Below are 22326 nucleotides of genomic sequence, written 5' to 3' on the forward strand. Positions count from 1 at the left end.
TGTTATATGCCACATTAACAGCATGAGACATATATATGTATATATATTTGTTTATACATTTGCTTGTATAAATAAGATAGATAAGATAGATATGCTGCCAATTTTGTGTTAGGATTATTGGGGCAGTATCTCATGCTTACATCTTGTACACTGAGTAACTACTCTGAAGAAATCAATATGCAATATGTTAATTATTATTACGTTCCTATTATCTTGTTTGGAAATTGTTTTATTTATTTTTTCTTCTTTTTGTAATAGAATAAAAATGTAAAGAAAATTTAAAAATAAAAAAAACATTATGGCTCCATGAGAAAAGGGACTATATTATCATCTTCATAGATGCAGAAAAGCATTTCAAAAAATTCAGTGTCTCTTCATGACATTAAAAACCCTTAACAAATCATGTAAGGAAATAATGCAGTTCAGCATAATAAAGGTCCATTTATTAATATCCAATCCTTACCATTATATGACATGATGGTGAAGCAAAAGCTTTTATCCAAGATCAGAAATAAACAACAGCGTTCACTTTGATCACTTTTTATTCAGCACAGTGCTGAATAACTAAAGCAATCAAGAAACAGAAAGAAATACAGAGAATCCAAATTGGAAGACAAGAAGTCGCCTTGTCAATTGTTTGCAGATGACATGACTGTGCATATAGAAAACGCCAAAGAATCCACTAATAAGTTATGTGAACCAATGAATGAATTCAGCAGTTTCAGGCTTATAACATTGTTTTAATGTTTCTAGCCCTTTGATTTCTGCTCAGATTACCTCTATTAGCTAGTAATATTTGATGCTACCATTTACCATAATATCTACTTACAGAGGTTCTTGAGTCTTGGTTGACCATAAAAGGTCATCAGGAGTGAGGAAAATAGACATATAATCAAGTTCAGTTTAGATCCAATCGCAGGATCAGAAAAATGCCATCAGACTAGTATACTTTAGACCAACATAGCCCTGTGTGAAATTACCAAAGCCTTGAAAGAAGTATTCTCAGTCTTCCTACTGTGTCCATCAGAACCAGTGTGCTTCTATTACGATGATTCAAGTGTAATTCTTGCTAAATAGGATGATGTCAAATTACAATGGACACTTTTACTGAATCTCAAATTACAGATTATATTTCAGATTATCTTTCAGTAATTTGAGATTATTTTTTAAATCCAAAAGTTTAGGTTTTTTGGTTGTTTTTCTTTTCTTTTTCCGATCTAAATTTTCTTCAATGTATTCAGATACATCTGAATGTAATCTCAATTTACAAGGATGGACACTTTTTGAAACTTTTCAAAAGAACAAGATTAGTCATTTGAGAGGAGTCATATAACATAGAGAAAAAACATTTGACTAATGAGTTGCCACTTCCATGAAAGACTCCCTAACAGTGATGATAGCAAAGGCTAATTAATTTTTAACTTATCTATTTGTATCTTACTTTCCCTTATCTCTTCCTTTTCGTACCATAAAATGTAATTCAGTTTCCTTAAAATTTCCTTCTAATTCTTTCCTCTTTTCAGTTGAAATATGCAGTAAATACTTAAGATGTTCATGCAGGAGATTACTGGCTCCTGGATTTCAAATTCTAATCATTTGTATATTTCTGTGACATTCTTTAAGACTCTCCAGAGCCGAGAATAGAAAGGAGAAAAATTATTGAAATATTTTAACTTTCCCTGAGTACTTATAATTAATTTTCCTTGATTCCTATCAGCGAATGCATCTTTGGGTTGGGTAAGGAGTTTCAAATGCTCATTTGGAAATAGCAAATAACAGGTCTTAAAGACAGATTTACAGATTAACACAATGGAATACGTATTCTAAGTTGGTGCAATCTATTTTAGAGAATGTATCTCAATTACTGTCAGATAAACTGGACTTTCACTCAACCTTACAAACAGTTCTAGCAGAACCTAGAAGAATTCAGAGATAGACTAATTAGAGTCTTAGAAAAACATTCTCCACTAAGTTTGAGTGCTGACATTTCCATTACCCTTGCCAATGTTTTTGTAGATAGCCTAAAACCAGAAATTGTCATTCTGGTATGTAAACAAAAGATTGGATGGCACATTACTCTATTAAACAAACTTCAGCTTTTGGCTGAATACACTGAAGAAAATTTAGATAGGAAAATGGAAAAAAAAAAAGAAGAAAAGAAAAGAAGAAAAAAACAAAAAACACCAGACTAAATTTTTAGATTTAAAAATAAAGCAAGAAAGTGTAGATTGTTAAGAACTGATGAAAATCCTCCATTTAAGAAGATCATGATGATTTTTTAAAGCAAAAGTCAACTGGAAACTTAAGTGCCCTATCTTAAGGAAAAAAAGAGAGAGAGAGAGAGAGAGAGAGAGAGAGAGAGAGAGAGAGAGAGAGAGAAGAGTTAAAAATCCCTAAGTGTAAAAAAGGGTAAGATCCAATTTCAAATGATTTGTTGATCCATAAAACAGAATCATCCTTAATACTAGAAATAAGAAGCAAGGCTTTCTAAATAACATAGGTGTGATTCTGTCAACTATGAATCTTATTACTACTTTTGTACGTAGGAATCTTTAGATTACTAGAATATCCAAATTTTTAAAATATTCACCACATTCTCCCCTTCAGCCAATGTGCGATGACAACTTTCAGCCCTTTTGTGAATCAGCTTTCACTTCTTTTGATTCCACCAAATAAATCTATTTTGGAGAAATTCTTTTAAAATGTAGCTATGAACTCAATTTTGCAGATGTGCTGCTTCCTGAAATACTTGAAATTTCCTGGATGTGACACATGAATCAGGCACTAATAGTTCAAATACATATTTGTTTTTCCATCTCTCTGTACTTAACACAATCACAATCCTAATGTAAGGAATTCCATAAAATCTTGGTGCCTTTTGGGCCAAGGAAGTTACTAATATCTTGAAAGTATTACACATTTATTCCATTTAAATAATAAATGTTTTACCAAAACCTTGGTCCAAACTAATCCAATATTCTGGGAAGGCCAATGGAATGGAGGTGTTTTTATGGAGCATTTGTCCAAAAACAATTTTTGGCCAGATGTGGTGGCACATCCATATAACACCAGCACTCTGGGAGCTGAAGCTGGAGAATCACCATCACAGGCCTGTTCTATCAAATGTAGCAGAACTCTGTCTTAAAATTAAAATTCTGGGGATATAGCTCAGTGATGAGACTTTGGGTTCAATCCCCAGGACAGCAAAAAAGCAAACAGAGATGTGATTCACTATTCCCCTGTGGACTGAAAGGCAAACATCAATTTATTTTCAGTGTGCCCCGAAATCACCTCCTTTACTATTGAGGACCTGCACTACTTTCTTCTCTGGTTCCTCTATATCCAAAGAGTTAGTATTTATTTGCCTTGTCATGGCACAATCAATAATACACCAGATCTATTTTATATCAGTGATGTATGGGAGCCTCCTTCTACATCTTTGAGTTAAGAACCTATAATGTAACATGGTTTACAATGTATAGATGATTTTTTAAATCGCAAAAGATTAAGTTCTAAGATTGCTGCCATCTACTTAATACAATCATTAATTCAGAAGCTATAGAAAGTCTAAACACAAATTCCATTTCCATCATATGAAAGCTCATCATGAATACATTGCTATATTTCAAGAGCGTGGACTGGGGATTTAGCTCAGTGGCATAAGCATCTTCCTGATAAGCATGAGGTCATGAATTCAATCCCCAGTACCCCCCCCAAAAAACCAAACAAATGAAAATCAAAAATAAAAAAAAATCAAGAAAGTAAATATATAATCTCTGATAAGTTATATACATGCAGATATTTGTTAGCTCAATTCCAAAAACCAATTCTGTGCATTTTTATGATTTGATGAGTATCAAAAGCATGACAAGTCAGCTTTTATGAGATTAGAGTATCTATTATATAGTTAATCTTCAGACTTTGAATATTCATTTGGGAAGAAAAAACCAAGAAAAAGACTTTGTTATATTAACTTATACCAATGGTGAACAACTTTGTCTTTTTGAACATTTGTGTGTGGGTCAGACACTGAATATTCTTTGACATACATCAATAAGGCATATTTTATTAGGTAACCAATTATATTAACACTTACAGTGGCTATGGGACTGATAGTACATTTACTTTGAGGACTTTATATAATTTGTTGGCTTTCCTTCCTGAGCAAAATAAGATGAACAGAAGATTTTAAAGCTGGTTTAAAACACTGAAACACTGACTTTTCTTCTGAGCAATCACTACCCATTGTTTTCACCCTAAACTCAACCATTTTCCTTCTCTTACCTGTAGAAGTATGAATTGTGATGTCTACTTTTAGGTAGTGTAGTCTTTCCCCAAACTTTTGAAATTTCTGAAGGAAAATTTGTTCTAATTTTACTTGTTTATGATTGCACTTGACAGCAGGTCCTGGGTATGATGGACATCATGTGGCAATTTAGAGCTATTATATTCGCTCAGCTGGTTGAGTTGATCAGGTTCATGTATGTTTTCTAGACATTTGTTAAAACATTTATAAATAAAGTGTTGCCCTATGCTAAACGTAAACCCCATCTAGTCTATATCATTGCTGAAAGCTTGAGAATTTCTATGAAGAGTTATTTAGTCTAAAGGACTAAGTTGAAGGTTTAGCTGCTTAATAAGATGACTTTTTACTGAGGGAGCCTTTTGGAGAGCATGGCTCATCTGTCTAAAAACAAGGACGGAGGAGATTATGGAGATCCTAAATCCTAACTACTTCCCACTCATCCTTGCCAACCCTGTAGGCAATTCTTACTTATAAAGATTACCCCAAAAGAGATGGGGTCCCATGCAGAGTGAACCATAATCTTTTCAAGTCCCCAGACTGACACATTTAGAGATTCTATGAACACTAATCTAAAGCTACCAATGCCTGTCAACTTCTTGGCCTTTTTCAAAGCACAGTGCAAACAACTCCGGATGAATTCTAGGATAAATACCAATGTTTGCCTGCACTTTGCTACTGCCCTAGAAATATGCCCCTAGTACCAGCCTATGTGCTTTCCACTAGGTTTTTTCCTGTACAGAGAAATTACAGATTATTAAAAACATTTCCCAAAAATAGATATATAAAATAATTGATGTGGATTTTTAACTGAATTTTTAGCTAAAAAGCATTAGTGTTCACTGTGTCTTAGAAGTCAACAACTAGAGGATAGCAATTAGTCATTTTGACTTTAAAAAGTGGTACACTGCTTTACAAATTCATATTACATTAATTCCAAAGAAAATGTCATAGAGCAGCCTTTTATGAATTGAAGCTTAGTTTAGAATTCTCTGAGTACACTGAAAAATAGTTTATAGTGTTTGATAGTAAGTGAATGTTACAATCAAAACAAGCCTTCCTTTGAAACAGAGATATAATCTGAGGCCTAACATATTTATTTATAAATTACATATTCAAAATCATTTGAGGAAAGGCCCTGAAATATATAGCAAACTACACTTATGGCAAGATATGTGTTATCCCAGGAAAATGGTGGGAATTTTTAAAAAATCTTAATTCAGACAATAGAGTTAAAATCCTATTAGTGTCAATAGTGAAAAAATAAATATATATGATTAAATTGTATGAAATAATTTTCACTAAATTTTGTTTTAGATTGGTAAAGTATCTCTATCAGTATTCTAAGTATTATGGATATTATTTCTTGGCTTCTACTGAGGATAATTGCTAAGTGGTTTATACATGATATACATTAACCACCCAAAATGATACCAAAATTATTATAAACTTTATACCATTAAAGAAAACAGAGGGACTCCAATTATCCTGAACAGTAAAGCAGCAGAGACTGCCAGCAATTTTGGTACTAATTTGGAATAATCAGGCAAAATTGGAAGAGGATGATAGAATAGAGAAATTTTGTTCATCATGTAGGAAATTGTGGTGTTAGTTTAATATGCAAAGTTGTATGCCAATGTGCATAAATACATTTAAATATGGGTAGTGTTTGATAGAGATAAAATGCTTTTATTTTTTGACATTTGATTAGAAATTATCCACTTGGATTTCTACAATTTTGTCCAGTTCAGAATATAATGATTTTTATTCAAGTTTCTCAGTTTTAGAAAAAGGTAGCTTAGAAAGCACCTATTTTCTGCCCCATTTTATAGAATAATTACAAATATAAGTACATTATTATTTCTTTCCTTTCACTTAACAGCTAAGTAGTAATTACATAAATATTCAGTCACCCATTTATATTGGACAAATACATTTCCAAGAATAGTTTTAAAATATTTTTCATTTATGGAAAATTTGCCTATGTACATATCATATCTGTTCACAGCAACATATGTTTAGAGATATCCAAATTCTATAAATGGCTACAATGTCTATTTTTTCAGCTATGTACAGTATTTGGCTATATTTAATATATTCAACAATGAAGCCATAAGAATCAATTAGTGAATAATTTTTCTATTTGAAGCTACATTAAAAAAATGTAAATGATCCCTGCACCATTTATGCTTCTCATTGAGCAGGAGAGGTCCTTCCACTGTAAACCAATGAGCTTTGTGGGTTGAGAATTGCCATTATTTTTCTGTCCATTTAGATTTAACTGGAAGGGACTGTACAAGAACACGCGGCTGTTTGTTCCTACAGATCACTGTCATATTATAATTCTGAAGGTATTTTTCCTCCCTGATGGATTAGTCCAGATGTGTCTGAAACCTGTCACAAATCACAAAAAGGTTAAAGATCATGCAATTTCTGTGTTGGGCCCTCTGTCAAGTCATGTTTACTGTCACCAAAAGGTTAGGCCCGAGAAGCACGGAATCAGGTTGATGAACGGTGCGGAATGTGTGGCAGTGAAAGAGAGAGGCGGCAGCGTGCCCCAGGTTCCAGCAGCGACAAGCCAGCCGGACTCATCCTGTCACTTTTGGTTTTTCAGCAGCACCTTGCTTTAAAGTCTGCATCTTGAACACCTCTTCAGGCATCAGCACCTTAGAAACAAATAATTCCTTAATATGTTTCCTGTCAGTTCATTGGAAAGAAAGGCCTCTCCTTTGTTAATAGCTGCTCACCTCACCAGGTGTCACCATCTCTAAGCCCTTTTAAGTTAGCAGCAATGGCTATGGCATGCTTCTCTCCAAGAAGCTGGTAGGGGTGGGGAGGCAGGAATGCAATCAATGAAACTAATATTATTATTTTTATAAGTGAGTAGATTTTAATAGAGCTGCAAACACAGCTCACCCATATTTCACATCTTGTTTAGGAAGATTTGCAGAGTGGACAGCTGAGGACGTGAAAACATACTTGTGTCAAATTGTAGGAACACAGTGACATGGAGAATTTAAAGCTCTGAGGCTTTTGACTGAGCTGAAACCATTGCCACATGGTGGAAGAGGATAAACAATGATGACGTTTGTAATCCAAGCAGGCTTGGGAACTTCTTAGGCTATTACAGAACAGTCATAGGTAATTTCGGGCACTGATCAAGGTTTATTTTCTCCAAAGCCTTGTAAGTGATTTTAATTCTGCGTGAGTGGCTAAGCATTGCAGAAATTCACAATGCAGAAAAGTGACAGGCACCTTCTGCTTGCAGCCTCCTGAAGACATGCAGCTTCCTATTAATGATATCACAGTATTTCTCTGAGATTTCCAAGATTCTCCTTGTGTCAGTTATTATGGTGGAGCTAACCTTCACATTTTTGTCCTTAAACATTGTCTGTTCTCTTGAATTACCAGACTGCCTACTTCTCAGACAGTGCAGCAAACACAGTAGATTGCAGAATTCCAGGGATCGTGAACCATCTGAGCATGGAAGAGATGGTGCAGCAGGATCATGTTGATAGTTCAATCTCAACTGCAAAGAAAAACATGAATGAGATAAGCGTCCATGCTGAGACAAGAAGATGGCTAACATAGTCAGGCATTTAAGCTCCCTGGGCATTCAAAGCAAAAAAGATACTTAGACATCAATAGTCAGGAGGAGGACACAGATGAATTTGGCCCTGCCATTGTGAGGGGGAGGATGGCAACCCATACCACCCAAACTAAGGACCAGATAAAGCATAGCCAACTCACTGGCTTTTTTGCAAAAGTGAATGTTGAGAGTGGATTTAACCACTTTCATTACATGCAAAAGAGCTGTAGAATTTTAAGGAATTTAAGTGACTTGTAAAGTTCATAAGTACTTCCAGGTATCACAGTGAGGCTCTAATACTGGAATCGTTAACTCTTGTGTCACTTCAATTTCTAGCCATATGCAAGTGATCTTCAAATGGCAGTCCCCAGATCAGTAGCATCAGAGTCACTGAAAATATGTTAAGAAATACAAATTCTCAAGTGTTACCACAGATCTGATGAAAAATGTAGGGGGAGCAACCCAGGCAGTTTTGTCTGCTGAAGCCTAAGATCTACTGTACTAGGCAAAGTAACAGTACATACACATTGCTGGCCTCAAGATAATACTTAAGGCACAGTGACAAAATCCAGGATCTCTACCCTTAGGCCACTGCGAGGTACAGAGCCTGGAAGAAAACAAAATGATTTTCATGATCTCTTCCATTGATTCATTGTGTATTATGCAACAATTTTATTTGGGAAATATCATCTATTTCATAGATGAGGAACTGAAACACCATGAGAAAGTTCAAGTTGCCCATAGTTATGTAGAATCTCTTATATGATCAAGGCACAACTGCAAGCATCTTTACCAAATGAGACAATGTGTGATTATACAACAACAACAAAAAAAATATGTGTTTTGCTTCTATTTTTCTTTCATCTGCTCTTCTCATTTTTTTTCCCTTTTTAATTTTTGCAAGTGCTGATGTAAAATAATCCTATGTGAGAACCTGTGTATATTCAAAACATAACGCATATTTTTTAACATTGTAATACAGTCACACGAGGAACACTGTGTTAAAGATCTGGGTATGTAATCACTATACATTGAATACCATATGAACTATTCAAAACATCTCACTATTTAAATTTAACATATTCATTTCATAGTTTATAGGACTATAGATATAGGAAGATTTTAGAGATGATAGTAAAGTCTTCACATTTGCAGGTGTGAGCTTATACAGTCATATCCGTCTAAATCTTTTGGATAATACTTCATATGTTGTACATATATAAATATATATATTTCTTAGAATGAAGAAATTTTTTTTCTGAATTAAGCACATTCAAGGAAACGAGAAACCATGCATTACTTTTGAGATCCAATGTGTTCACCTCAAAGAAAGGCTGGATCCTGAGGGGGAGGACAGTAGACGAGTCACCACCTTTCCACAGCAGCTCCTGAGCTCGCAACTCTCCTGAACTAAAGGAGACAATCATTCTCGAAAAAGTACACGGACCAGCGATTGCTGCCACTCTTTTCTATGAAGAACTTCCCTGTTCAATAAGTTCCATCCATGAAATACTGTGATTTTAACAATCAAACGGGAGGAACACAAAAAAGAGACCATGTAATTTGGAGGCACACAAGACTTGGATCAAATGCTGGCACTACCTTACCACATGGATAAACTTCAGCAAGTTCCATGGCTTCTAGAGTTTCACTTTCACCCCTTGTCAAAGCGTTAGTTATGAGGTTTCATTGAGGCAAAAGATACGAAACCTATAGCCCTCACATTTCTTCACCGTTCCCCTGAGTCTCATGGTTTTGAAACTTACACAAAGCTGATTAACACCCCCTGGAGAGTGATTTCAAAAGCCCCATGGATCTAGAATCAGAATGTGTACTTCTGAGCCCTGGCTGTAAGACTTGCTGACCTTGTGGCTCAAAGCCTCGGAGAGGGTGAGAGCTAAAGATCACACAAGAGTCAAGGTGTTTGCTATAACAGATGCATACATTAGTCAGTGCTATCATCCCATTGCTCCAGGCTGCACGTAAATGGCCCGCATACCGGGTGGCTTCAGGAAACAGGTACAGGCATGCTATGGATAGGCACAGTACTTCGGCACTTGGTCCAAATTCATGGACAAAAGAAAAGAAAAACAAGACAAAGGAAGGAAAAGAGGGGAGGGAGGAGTTTACTGTGTTGTCCATTGTACCAGGTGCTGTGCTTTTCTTTCTTGTCCCATTCCTGCCTCCCTTCCATTATCCATTTCTTCCTTGTCTTACCTTTTCCTTTCTTTCCCTTCCTTTGTTTCTCTCTCCCTCCTCCCCTACTTTTCCCCCTTTTTGGGTTCAGTTTTTTTTTCTATCATTTCTTCAACAACCTCTATATGGTTCTAGAATGAAATTAGGCAATTTCAATTCTGGCACCACCAGAATAAGTGTGTCCTGCACAGTTACTAAAGCACTCCAACCCTCATCTCATCCTTGTAAGACTTGCTGACCTTGTGGCATCGGATTTCAAACTGTTTCGACACCTAGATGAGGAGACATAAATGCCATTGTACAATGCCCCAATAAGACTTCAGAAAATGTTAGCTGTTATAAGCATTATTTCAGTTACTACATTGGTATTGGTATCCTATCCTATTATTACTTTTTGTTCCTCTTACCTTTTTTGTCATAATCACTTGCACTATTGCTTGCTGTCTTGTACCAAATGTTGGATCTACACGAACTTATGAAAAAGGAAACCTAAATTATTCTCATCCTTCCGGATCATACATTTTATGAGTAAACATGTAATGTACAAAGAAAGAAAAATTTAAATAGTTTACTTTTGTAATTATTTGAAGCAAAAATACCTCTGGGGGTTGACTATGAGAAACTAGAGAATATCGTAGGACATCTGGGTAGTCCCTCCGAGTCTGTTATAGAAGGGGTATTTAAACCAAGACTGAAAAAAACAAATACACGGAAAAAATACAAAGTGTGGAGATGAGTGAAAAAACACAAGAAAATCCAGGGGTAGAATGAGTGATGATGTGTTAGGTCTCAGACCACGCAGGCTTCCCAGGCAGGAAACAAGTTTGATTTTGTCAGAAAAATGTATTTGATGTGCTTTTCCTTGTTCTTGAAAGGACTGTATGTCTGTTGTTAATGTTACAGATTCTATTCTTTTGGTCTTTGTAGTCTTTAAACCTGTTGGAATGTTTACAGGGTATTTTGCTACACTGAGCATGTGCAAAGGTATGATACTAACATAAGAAAAGGATAAATACATCTGACATGAAATAAAGCGCTAAAAGCTTCAAATTATGCATCAGTTAAGATTTTAATTTACAGAAGCTGTTTTCTTAATTCTGTAGGCTTTGTTCACAGATGGCAATATTTAAATCACGGAGTTAAAGTGATAAAAGGAAAAGATCTTGGTGTTGTGATGTATCCAGTAAACCAGAACTGTGCAAACTCACCAATTAAATTTGACAACTCCTTAAAACATTTAATCCCACAGATGCAATATGACAATCCCAAAGAGGGAATGGTACATGAAGTATTGCATTCTGCTCATTCACTTAGCTGGGTTTTTTTTTGTTTTGTTTTTGTTTTTTTTCCTGAAGACAGCACAATCAGATTTTCATTTAAGGAACAGACAGTGAGAAATTTACTTTGTATATAGACACCAGATGCAAATCTTTGCTTTGGTCACTTATTTAAAGGATACAAATGAAAATCTTTGGGTTTTATGCATTTTTACTTCAACTATTTATACATCTTTTTGCTATTTTCTTGTTTATGTTACAGTGAAGCATAATAAATTGCAAACTTCAACATGATTTAGCAATTGTTTCTTAATAGCATTTCTCCAAAAATATAATGACGTACATGATATTGCTTAACTGTAGATTTTTAAAGCTCTCTAATTCAGCCCTATGGTTTAAATTAAACTTTCAGGTAGCTGTGGTTTTATATTCTCTTCAGGTAGACATGGTGTTCGGTGTTGTGATTAATCATGTAAGCCTGATTTTTTATATTTAGAGCCCATTTGTAAGTGCAAGTGAGAAATGAATTGTGCCAAGAGCCTTCAGTTCTATTTTTATTAATAGAGTAGATTGCATGGATCATGGAAACAATCTCTAATTTATAAGAGTCAATCTAATATCTTGTTAAACAAGAATTATTATTGAGCTTAAACTATTGAAGTGTGCTTTCCTAAAGGGCCACTTCCCACACTGAAGAATTCCGCCACGAATGCTAGCATGTTAACCACAAACTAAAGGGCTCTTGGTGGCTTGGTAAGTTACAGAACATCTCAGCTGCATAATTCATGTGAGGAAGAGAGGGGCCAGTTAACTGCAGTGAGTCTTTCCGTTTTGCAACTTGCAAGTAACTCGCATGCTCACAGGTCTCTTCACTGGGGGCCATGGTAACAGACGGACAGCTTTGTCCACAGGTGATGGCTCTTTTCAGAAAGTGCAGGGCTGAGAACCAATAAACTGTGGCCCAGAAAATCTATCCTCCTATTGTACCTATTAATCTAAACAGATCTGAAGTGCCAGATGGAAGAGCAGTTCAAAGCCACTTGCCATTGTTCTCTTGCTAATGCCCATAGTAAAATTATACTGAATCTTCTATTTTGTTCATTTTTACCAAGGTAGAACTGAAATGGAGAAGGATAAAGAGTATATGTGATTATAAAAGGCTATGTTAAAAAATATTTACATGGTAACAGCCAGCTATACTATTTTAAAGCATTTCTACAGAAAAAAGAGTTTTCCATTGTGAATAATACTTAAACACATGCAAAAAAAATAATTTTAAAGAGCATTTTTCCCACACCAAGTTGTGTCGAGTGTGGTTTGTTATGCTTGCTGGAAATTGGAAGCCTTACAATCTCTGCCTCAGCTGACACCCTCTCTTCACATTACTGATTTTTATAATGGGACGAGAAATGCCGGTTGAAAATTGTAAAGAGGCAATAAAATAGCTTTTAAGTAAAAAAATATATTATTGTGAAGTTATGGAGGCATTGTAAATTGGCAAGGTTTCATGACACACTGCTATGTCTATTCATTTGTGGAAATGTTTGAAATTGCTCAAAAGGGCTTAGTTTCATGTTTTGGAGGAATGGATAACTTTAGTATGACAGTTTGTTAAAAGAGGCAAAGTAAGAGAAAAAATGTTCTCTTAGTGAGTAAGTTACCTTTTAATAGGTTTTTCTTCCAGATACATTTAAACTATGCAATATTTCGCTAAATAATGAAATTTAAGCTGCAGCCACTTATGATAATAGGTAGGGAACAAAGACCAACTGACATAACTCATTCATATCAACCTCCAGGGCTGGCTGCTCAGCTGTTTTGATCATTTTTTTTTCTTCTCCTTTCATCTGAAAAACTATAAGAGCAACCACAGAAATTCTCATGATGTATGTAAGATTGTTAAAGTGGGAGCAAGTGTGAAATAATGAACCCTTCAAAGTGATGCAGTGTGGTACATAACATTTTGGGCTTGGTAGTCAGAAATGTCTGGGTATTAGGGTTGGCAGTGCAGTCTGGGAAGGAAAGTCAGCTTCATGACTCTGTTGTTTGCTCAACAACTACTGTTTACAAATTAAAGTGGATAATGTGCATTGAAGTCCTTACAAGGCATTTGGCATAAAATAAACATAATTTTATTAGAAATGATCTATCAAAATCTTTTGAGTTGATAGCACTCAAGGCAATGTATTGATATATAATCATAATTAGTCATGAATAAAACCATATAATGAATCCAAATATAAAGACCAAAGAGAAGCCATTTTTGAAGTTGTATTTTATCTTTTATTGCCTACCATATTTGTGATCAAGGAATTCTCATATATAGAAGCATGTTGGCAAATTTTGCTACAATACATACTTTGCTATATTAATTATGCAAATGTCTCTAAATACACACATGTGAATCTGTTTATCTATCTAGTTGGTTATCTTGAATGAGCAAAGACAGTTTTCATTTACAGTTAGTCCTTTGATATCTTTGTTACAGTTCTTTATTTGTGCTAAACACGTACTTATTTATTCTCATTGGTTTTTAAAGAATATACAGTGTCTCTATCTGTACCTCTATCTCTGTTTCTGATAAAATTTATTCCTTCTCCCCCCATCTGTAGAGTAATATTATGTTCACATGCCAACATCTCATTTTTTATTGACAAAGCTTTCAGTTCTTTTTGTTTATAAAACTTTTTTTCCAAAGGACTTAGCACAAGGCAAAGTTATCTTAGCCAGCCATGGGCTTGTGTTGTCAGGGATGAATGCACCATTATCTTAGACCAATGAAATGATTAAAAAAACTCATAATTTTAGCTTCATTAAGATAGCGAAAAACAATGGAGTTAGGTGGTTCAGATATGATTGTCATTATGAATGCTTTTAAACTTTTCAACCATTACTCATTCCTCTTTTGCAAACTTGGAAAGTGAGATTATGTAAGATGTAGTCCGTAACATTTAGGGTAATTTAACTGTTCAAATTTCAAATATAGCAAGAGAGCAGAGATTTAGACCCAACAGTTTTAAAAGTTTGGTGATTCAAATCTAGTACTTAATTAGTTTTGCTTAAAAGCTTCTGTATTGTTTGTTTTCTTCAATAGGACCTTAGCACAAATCAATGAAATTTAAGACATTATTGGTTCTGACATTTATCACTATTAATTGTGGGCCTTTGGGAATTCATGTAAATTCTTAGTTTTATTGTTTATGTCTCATTGTCCACAAAATGTTGTGACTGAAATTAACTCAATAATGTTAATAAAGCCCCTAATACAGTGGCCAAACGACGATGGCTTTCACACCTAATCATGCTACATATTTTTCAGAACAGGGTTACTTGGAACAAAACACAAGTACAATAAAGTGCTACAGTCACAGAGATAATGTATCATCAGTGCTTACTAGAGAAACATTTATCCAAAGATATACTAATATATAAGAATTTGTAAGGTTGGCTTACATCAGACACCAACAGAGCCAGAGCAAAAGAGTACGTGTAGCGTGGCTGCCAGCACGCTGGCAATCTGAAAGATTCAAAGTTGGAGGACTGGAGTTCACTGAGGATCTATGCAAGTCCATATCAGGAGGCTGAAAGGGTCTGCACTGGAAGCCAGGAGGCAACATCCAAGCTGAAGGTGCAGACTAGAGTTCCTCTGAAGAGACAGAGTGAGCATTCCTCTCATTTCCTATTTGTATCGCTCAGGAAACAACCTACTTAGGATGGGTCTTCATTCTTTAGTAAATCCATTCAGTTACATTCAGAATTTATTTTGGTGTTTCTTACTCAAATTGATATAATCAGCTAACTTGTAGATCTTGCGGCAGCAAAGCCTAAAATATGCAGTATTTGACCTGATAAAGTTTCTTGATTACTGCCTTAATATATTGTGTAACGTATTTTTTTCATGAATCATTTTTCTGACTCTTGCACCTGCTGTCTCACTTTTTCCTCTCTTCTTTTCTCCTTTCTTGTTTTCCTACCTCTCTTTTTTTATTTCCCTTTTCACTTCCTCCCTCTGCAGAGCTGGATCTCAGGGTACATTGACAACACCCAATTTCTACAGTGCAGTGCTACACGCCAACACCAGACCACAACTACAGTGCAGGTCTGTCGATCTAACCAGATCATAGCATTTCAGGGAATGATCTCTAAAGAACAAGTTCTGCAAGGTGAAAGCTGTAAAATGAGTGAAAGCTAGCTAGACATAGAGAAAAGGAGAAAGTTCCAGAAATAGAAATAATAGTTGCAAGATCTTGAGGACTACACAACATTGCACTTTTCAGAACCTGAAATGCTGTAGCTCAGAACAGAAAGAGCTTTATGCAGAGGACCACAAAGAGATGAGACTGGGAAAGCTGCAAGAGGATCCAACCCAGTGTGGCTTTGTAAACCAAGATATACTTAATATGCCACGGTAGCACAAATGGATGTAAAGCAAGGTGTTTGCAGTGGAGGAACAGTTGAATTAGTCACTCAGGAATTCTGTGGTTGCATGTTTAGAAGGCTAACCTCTCCCTGGTGTAACATCCTCACCTGCCAGAGCTAGCAATGGCCTGCATTCCACAGTCTTCTCTGGAGAATGTGACAAAATGTACCCAGCCCAGTATGACCTCAACTTTCTAGTGATAAATTTGGGTGTGGTCCCTGAAGAAGTAAAGGGATTACATCTCAGGCATAGAAACCATCAAATTCTAAGGCCTATGTAAAAAAAATCAAAACATGAATAAACAATAAGAATAATGACCGTATTTCCTGATATTATTGTTTACAAAGCAAAACTAACCATGAGGTGTACTATTATTTACTTCTCATAGGCACTTAGTATATATTTACAATTGCTTTCTAGATTTCAGGAAACTGTCTAAAGTATGGCAACACAGAAGACAATAAGACCTTGTACCTTAACTGATGGGAATCATGTTGCAAAATATTAATTACCAAGAAATAAACAAACTGGCTAAGAAAATAAATATACACTTGTGAATTGTGATAGACACTACAGAGAAAAACATAGGTATAAAACATAATATATAATACAAATATTGAAGAATCACTTGTTCTCTAAAAGGAAAACCAAGAAAGAATTATTGAGCGAATGACATTTTAACTGCTACCTCTGCGTAGATGACAGCTACAGATAGGGTCCGAATTTTGGTTGGGGTATTCAGCATCATGTAAAGGTACAAAGGAAGGATATTCTTGGAATAATTAGAGAAATAGTCAGAAATGAACTATGTTGGGACACAGGCTTATTATAATGATTAAATTTTAGTCAGGACCATGGGAAACCTGAAGAATTTTAGCAGACATGAAACAGTATGATTTATAGTTCATTTTTAATAGAAATATCTGACACAGATGTTATCAGAAATATTTCCAGAATTTAATATTTCATGGCTATTCAAATAAATTATGTAAAATATTAATTAGTTTTACGTTGAATGCCTTTCTTATCTTATTAATTCAAACAGTTTGGCACTAATTTGAATTTTTCTGTTAAAAATCATATTATCTACAAATAAAAATGACACCTTAGTTCCACTCTAATGCTTACATGTTTTACTTTAATTTTATAGGATAAGCAACGTGGTACATTTCAATTACTGGTATTTCAAAGAAAAATGTCTTAAATTTGTACGTGAAGTATATTGTAGATTTTCTAATCACTTTAATAAAAAAAATTTTCCTTCCATTTATTACCTCATAAGTTCTATTTCATATTTCTGCTTAGTTAACAGATATTTTAAAAGTTCAAAACAGTACTGAAAATTTCATCTTATTTTTATTAGAGAACTTTGACAAAATTTCTGTTTTAATATATTAATGTGGAGGAATTTCTTGACTTATTTAAAAATAAAAATATCATTGAATAATTGATATTTTCTTTTTAAAATAGCACTGAGTTGAATAAACTAGTAGGTTTGGTGACTCATTAGGTACCATTTAATTAAGTGAAGCTATTTTGCTTTCCAAACTATTTGAAATTATTAACTTATTTTTTGTGATATTAATTGGATTATTTATGTTTTCAATTTTTTCTTGTCATTTTTGGAAGATTTAATTCAATTAAATATGGGAAGAAACGTTCAATAGACATAAAATTACACATAATATTTCCCTTTTTATTTTGAAGTTATTTCTTTTTGTAAAATCAAATGTTTTGGGGGCTGGGGATTTAGCTCAGCAGCATAAGCACCTGCCTTGCAAGCGCACAGGCGTGAGTTTGATCCCTGGTACCGATAAAAAAACATGTTTTCTATTCATTTTCTTATTACTGTCTTTGCATTATCACAAGGTTATGAACACTTTATGTTTCCAGATTAAACAACTATCTTTTAAGGATTTCAGTACATTACTTTTTAACTAATTTCTGTCTTAAATTTATGATACTATCATATTCTGTTATCTTAGGAGATTCATACTGATTAATAGTCTTACAATTACTTCATGAAACAAATATTTATATTGCTAAATTTTTGAACTTTAAAAATGAACTCATAAAAGGTTGAAAATGACCCTTAATAGTTAAAATGTAGCTAACAAATCCGTATCACCATTTGTTTCATTATTTAGTGTTTTATTTCAAAAATGTAATATGTAAGTATAGAAGTAATTTCTAGTTTAATATTTACTACCTATGGGCAAAAATGGTAATAATGTCAGATAATATGTGATATTTTATTATAATCCTTTGAAATTATTTAGATGTATTTTATAAGATTCTATTTTTAATAGCCTCTATGCACTTTTAGAAATAACCATTTTCAATTTTTCAGTATAAATCCTTGAGGAAAAAGCTCCTATAATACTGATTGAGTAAAGATTGACTGTCCCTCTTGAAATCTGAGGCCTAGGATTCTAGATTCTCCAAATTTCAAAAGTTCTGAGTGCCAACATGACACAAATAGGAAACCCCACTCCTGTCCTCAGGAGTTAATGGCCAGATTGCAGAGGCATAAAATTATTATATGAAATTACCTTCCAGCTATTTGTAGATGGGTCATAAATAAATTTCATGAAGCTTATCCCCCAGGAAGACTCAAGTACTTACCTGAAAATTTCCCACAGTCCTAAGTCTACAATCCTTTGAGATACAGGATCACAGAACTGTGTGATAGACCTATGCTTCTGATTATTTTTTTGGATGGGAAAAGAGGTGGGGAGGTTTGAGGTCATTGTGTGTCCAGACAGGAGACTGTGGGAATGTACCTCTGCTCCCTCAAGTCCTGGCATGAGGTGAGGAATGGTTTGCTCCAACTCATGCTCTCACCCTCTGCCATGCCTTCCCGACACACTATGGGCCCCCAACAACAGGGCCAATGAGTCAAGGACTGAATTTCCAATGTCATGGAATGAAATTTCAAAATAAAACTTTCTTTTTATAAATTGATCTTTTCAAGAATATTTTCATCATAGTGGAAAACTAAGTGACAAACTGATGTCATCTGTGTAAAAATGTGTACACTGTCCCTAAAGTTCCTTGTGAAGATATACTTTTGCTGTCATATTTGTTTCTTTAATACTCTAATAGGGATGACAGCTCTCATCTGTTCTCACAATTTTACACCTGTTTTGTAAGACTTTGCTTTCAAGCTTTTTATATCTTTAATTTTTAGATATGACAATTCTGAACTGCTAATAATTCGATCACTCTGTGTGTGTGTTTGTGTATAAATCCAGTCTTTATGACAAATAGTGTTATTCTTATTAATATAAAGGTGAGTCTTGAATTGAGTTGTTGCATAACAGAAAAATATTTAGTGATTAGTTCAGCAGATCAGAGGTAGACAGTGAAGAAACAGCCACTGTAGACTGAAAAACTGGCCACCACTGTGATATTCTAGGAATATATATTTGGTAAAACTATAGATTGGCAATGCTTCAAAGTCAGAAAAGCATGCCTCATTGATTTAGTAATAAAGTCAATACACACTGATTGTTATTTCCTGTGTATATTATTGCTCTGGAAGACAATGATATAATTTAAGGGGGGAAAATCTGGCCAGCTTGCAAACAGAAATAAAAGCAAATATATGGAGTATTAATTTTTTCTATCTATCATCTCCCCATTTTACTACTTTCATTTTTATTGGTAGTATGATATGATTACATTTGTTAATGTAGCGCACTGTTACATGAAGAATAAAGTGGAGAAGTGCTTCAGCCAAAGTAAAGAAAGCCATTGAAAGGCTATTACAATAAAGAGGCAAGGAAAGGCGATAAGTGGGAATTAAGTGGAAACAGGAGAGACATGAATTAGTTAATTTGATATACATTAAGGAGGAGGTTTTTTTAGTGCAAGACCAATCGATGGTCGAATTACATATTGAGAACTAGGAAAGGAGCAGGAATCATTGCTGACAATGTGAATCCTGTATGGATGCCTGCTATATAAAGGAAAGAGCAGGCTGACACAAAGGGAGAAGAACCAGAGAGTATTATCCCTGATCAGATGTCAGGATCATGAATTTAGTAATGAATAGAAGTGAATCACCAACCTTGATTCTACCTCATCTGAATTTGAATACCTCCTATTTTGAGGAGAAACGAGCAATAACAGATTTATCATAATTGGGTGATCAAAGAGGCAGGCAGAAATATCTTCACTGGTGTGAAATCCAGAAGACTTGGGATGGATTGGAATGCACAGATGAGAAATAACAGAGGGTGAACCGTCTGCTTTGACTCTAGGATCCCACACTTGGATGAGAGAGATGTGCTAAAGACCAAATGAGACATTAGTTCATTTCAGTAGCTCGGTAATGATGAGGAATTCATCTTCAGACAGTCCCAGGGGATGTGAACAGTTTTGGGTAACTTCTACTCTGAGATAGTGTCTAGCACTAAATATATTACAGCATCATACAAAGAATAGAAGAGTAGTGTGTTTTATGAGGTGCACTGGGAGAAAAGAACTTGAAAAATCCATTAGAGAAGAAGGATAACAGGAGACTGTAAACTGAAAAGAGAGAAATTAAGTTGTATAGAGAGGCGAACATTTAACCGTATATATCATAAAAGTAGACACCAACCATTAAATCCTTTTGATATTTGGAATATTATAAATGCTATGAAATATTCCCTGTCTTTCACAACACATAGAATTATAGCAATATTGGAATATGGGGTTAGGTTTCTATTGTACTGGTCAGTAATGGAAGTAATACTTGAAGAATATTGGCAAGGTGAATAAATGTTTTAAGACTGCTACGTTTTCTCTTCCATTTCTTTTTTTCTTCCTCTCAACTTTAATCAATCTAGAATTGATGAAGAAGGACCTTTCCCATTCTTTCTAGCTCCAGACCTTCCCCAAGCCCAGTGATTCATGTTTTACAAGTAAGAAAAAAAATTGAAAGGGAAATCACACCAGGCTAAGTTTTTCTTAAAATTTGAATAAGCATTAATAAAACAATAATTTAGAAGTGCCTCAAATGGTGCAAAGTTATTTAAAGTATTACATTTTAATCACAAAGCCTTATTCCTCCCCCCTTGAAATCATGTTTTAATATTTTGATTCATTTTGGAAATTCTGTGAGTTAGATTTATATATTTGTTTATTGCTTTCCCAAAGGAGCACAAAAATATCCTGGCTATGATTACATATTACTGACTGTTTGTAAGTTGTAAATCAGATCCTAAATTTTTTTGGGATTTTGATGTGAACTTAAAACTCCTTTAAAAAATAGTCTATTTTTAAAAATGCATCTTGGCACCAGCCCAAGGAGGCATAATATACACATTGGAATTTTTTTTTATGGAACGTATCCTACATATGCAATCTGTTCTGGGGTTAGCTGAGGACATAAAAATTTAAATTCAGCACACACACACACACACACACACACACACACACACCAATAGGGAGGGAGAGAGAAAAATAGAGAGGGAAGGAGGGAGAGAGAATGAGAGAACTCTAAGGATTTCTTGGAAAAAAATAACTTAGAAAACAGTAGCTCAAACTGTTAATATTTCATTAACTATTTCCTTTTCAGGTGAAATTTTAAAACCATCACGCTTTCTTATATGCATTTAACATATCTCTTGGATACATGATTCCTTGACATTTTTGTTTCCTCTGACTGTGTATACTTTAATTTTAAGATGCAACCTTTATCAAATAAATTTTCAGGAAGTAATTTATAATGTTGAACTAGCTTAAAACAGCACTTCTTGTCAATTTACCGGAATTTTTAATGTTTTCATTATTTATATTTTGCTGATACCTAAATAAGCTTCACATAACAGATAACATGCCTACTTCTTCATAAGTCTAAATACCAATGATACCATTTCAGTGTGATCCCGTCCTCTCCTGAAACATAGATAATCTACGTTCTTCAACTTTATAGCAGACTACTTCATAACTTTCTTTTTTGGCATAGCATTTTAGCTTCAGAATGAAAAATGTAGAGATACTGCTCTAGGGTAATGAACATAGAATGTACATAGCAGGAGATATTTTTACCTATAGTGGAACTCTCTTATTTCAAGATAAGTTTCAAAATTTGACTCCCCAGTTACCCGGTCATAGAATAAATTTGAATGTGGTACATAGCTAGGCATGGTGGCTCATGCCTGTAATTCCAGCAATCAGGAAGTGATGCAGAAGGATCCTTGCAAGTTCAAGACCAGCCTGAGCTACAAAATGAGGTCAAGGCCAGCCTGAACTGAATGACAAAAAAGCCAATATATGTGTGTATATATATATCCATAAACATTTTATGCTTTTGCTCATTTTACTTTTGCTATGCACATTTTGTGACCATTCACTGAATATTTTAGAACCATTAGACATATTGATTAATGGCCTAGTTTTGTCACCTACTAATTTGTTATATGCTAACAGAACTCCAAAATTGGCATCTTTCCTAAGAATTTTTACAAATTCCAGTATGTTTAAGTAATATGGCCTCTTCCAACAGTTTGCAAAAATTTTCTTGAGAGATAAGTGTTCACCTTGAGAAACC

Source organism: Cavia porcellus, unplaced genomic scaffold, assembly GCF_034190915.1.
Source record: "Cavia porcellus strain 051 isolate PalLab524CR breed Dunkin Hartley unplaced genomic scaffold, mCavPor4.1 scaffold_1, whole genome shotgun sequence".
Lineage (NCBI taxonomy): Eukaryota > Metazoa > Chordata > Mammalia > Rodentia > Caviidae > Cavia > Cavia porcellus.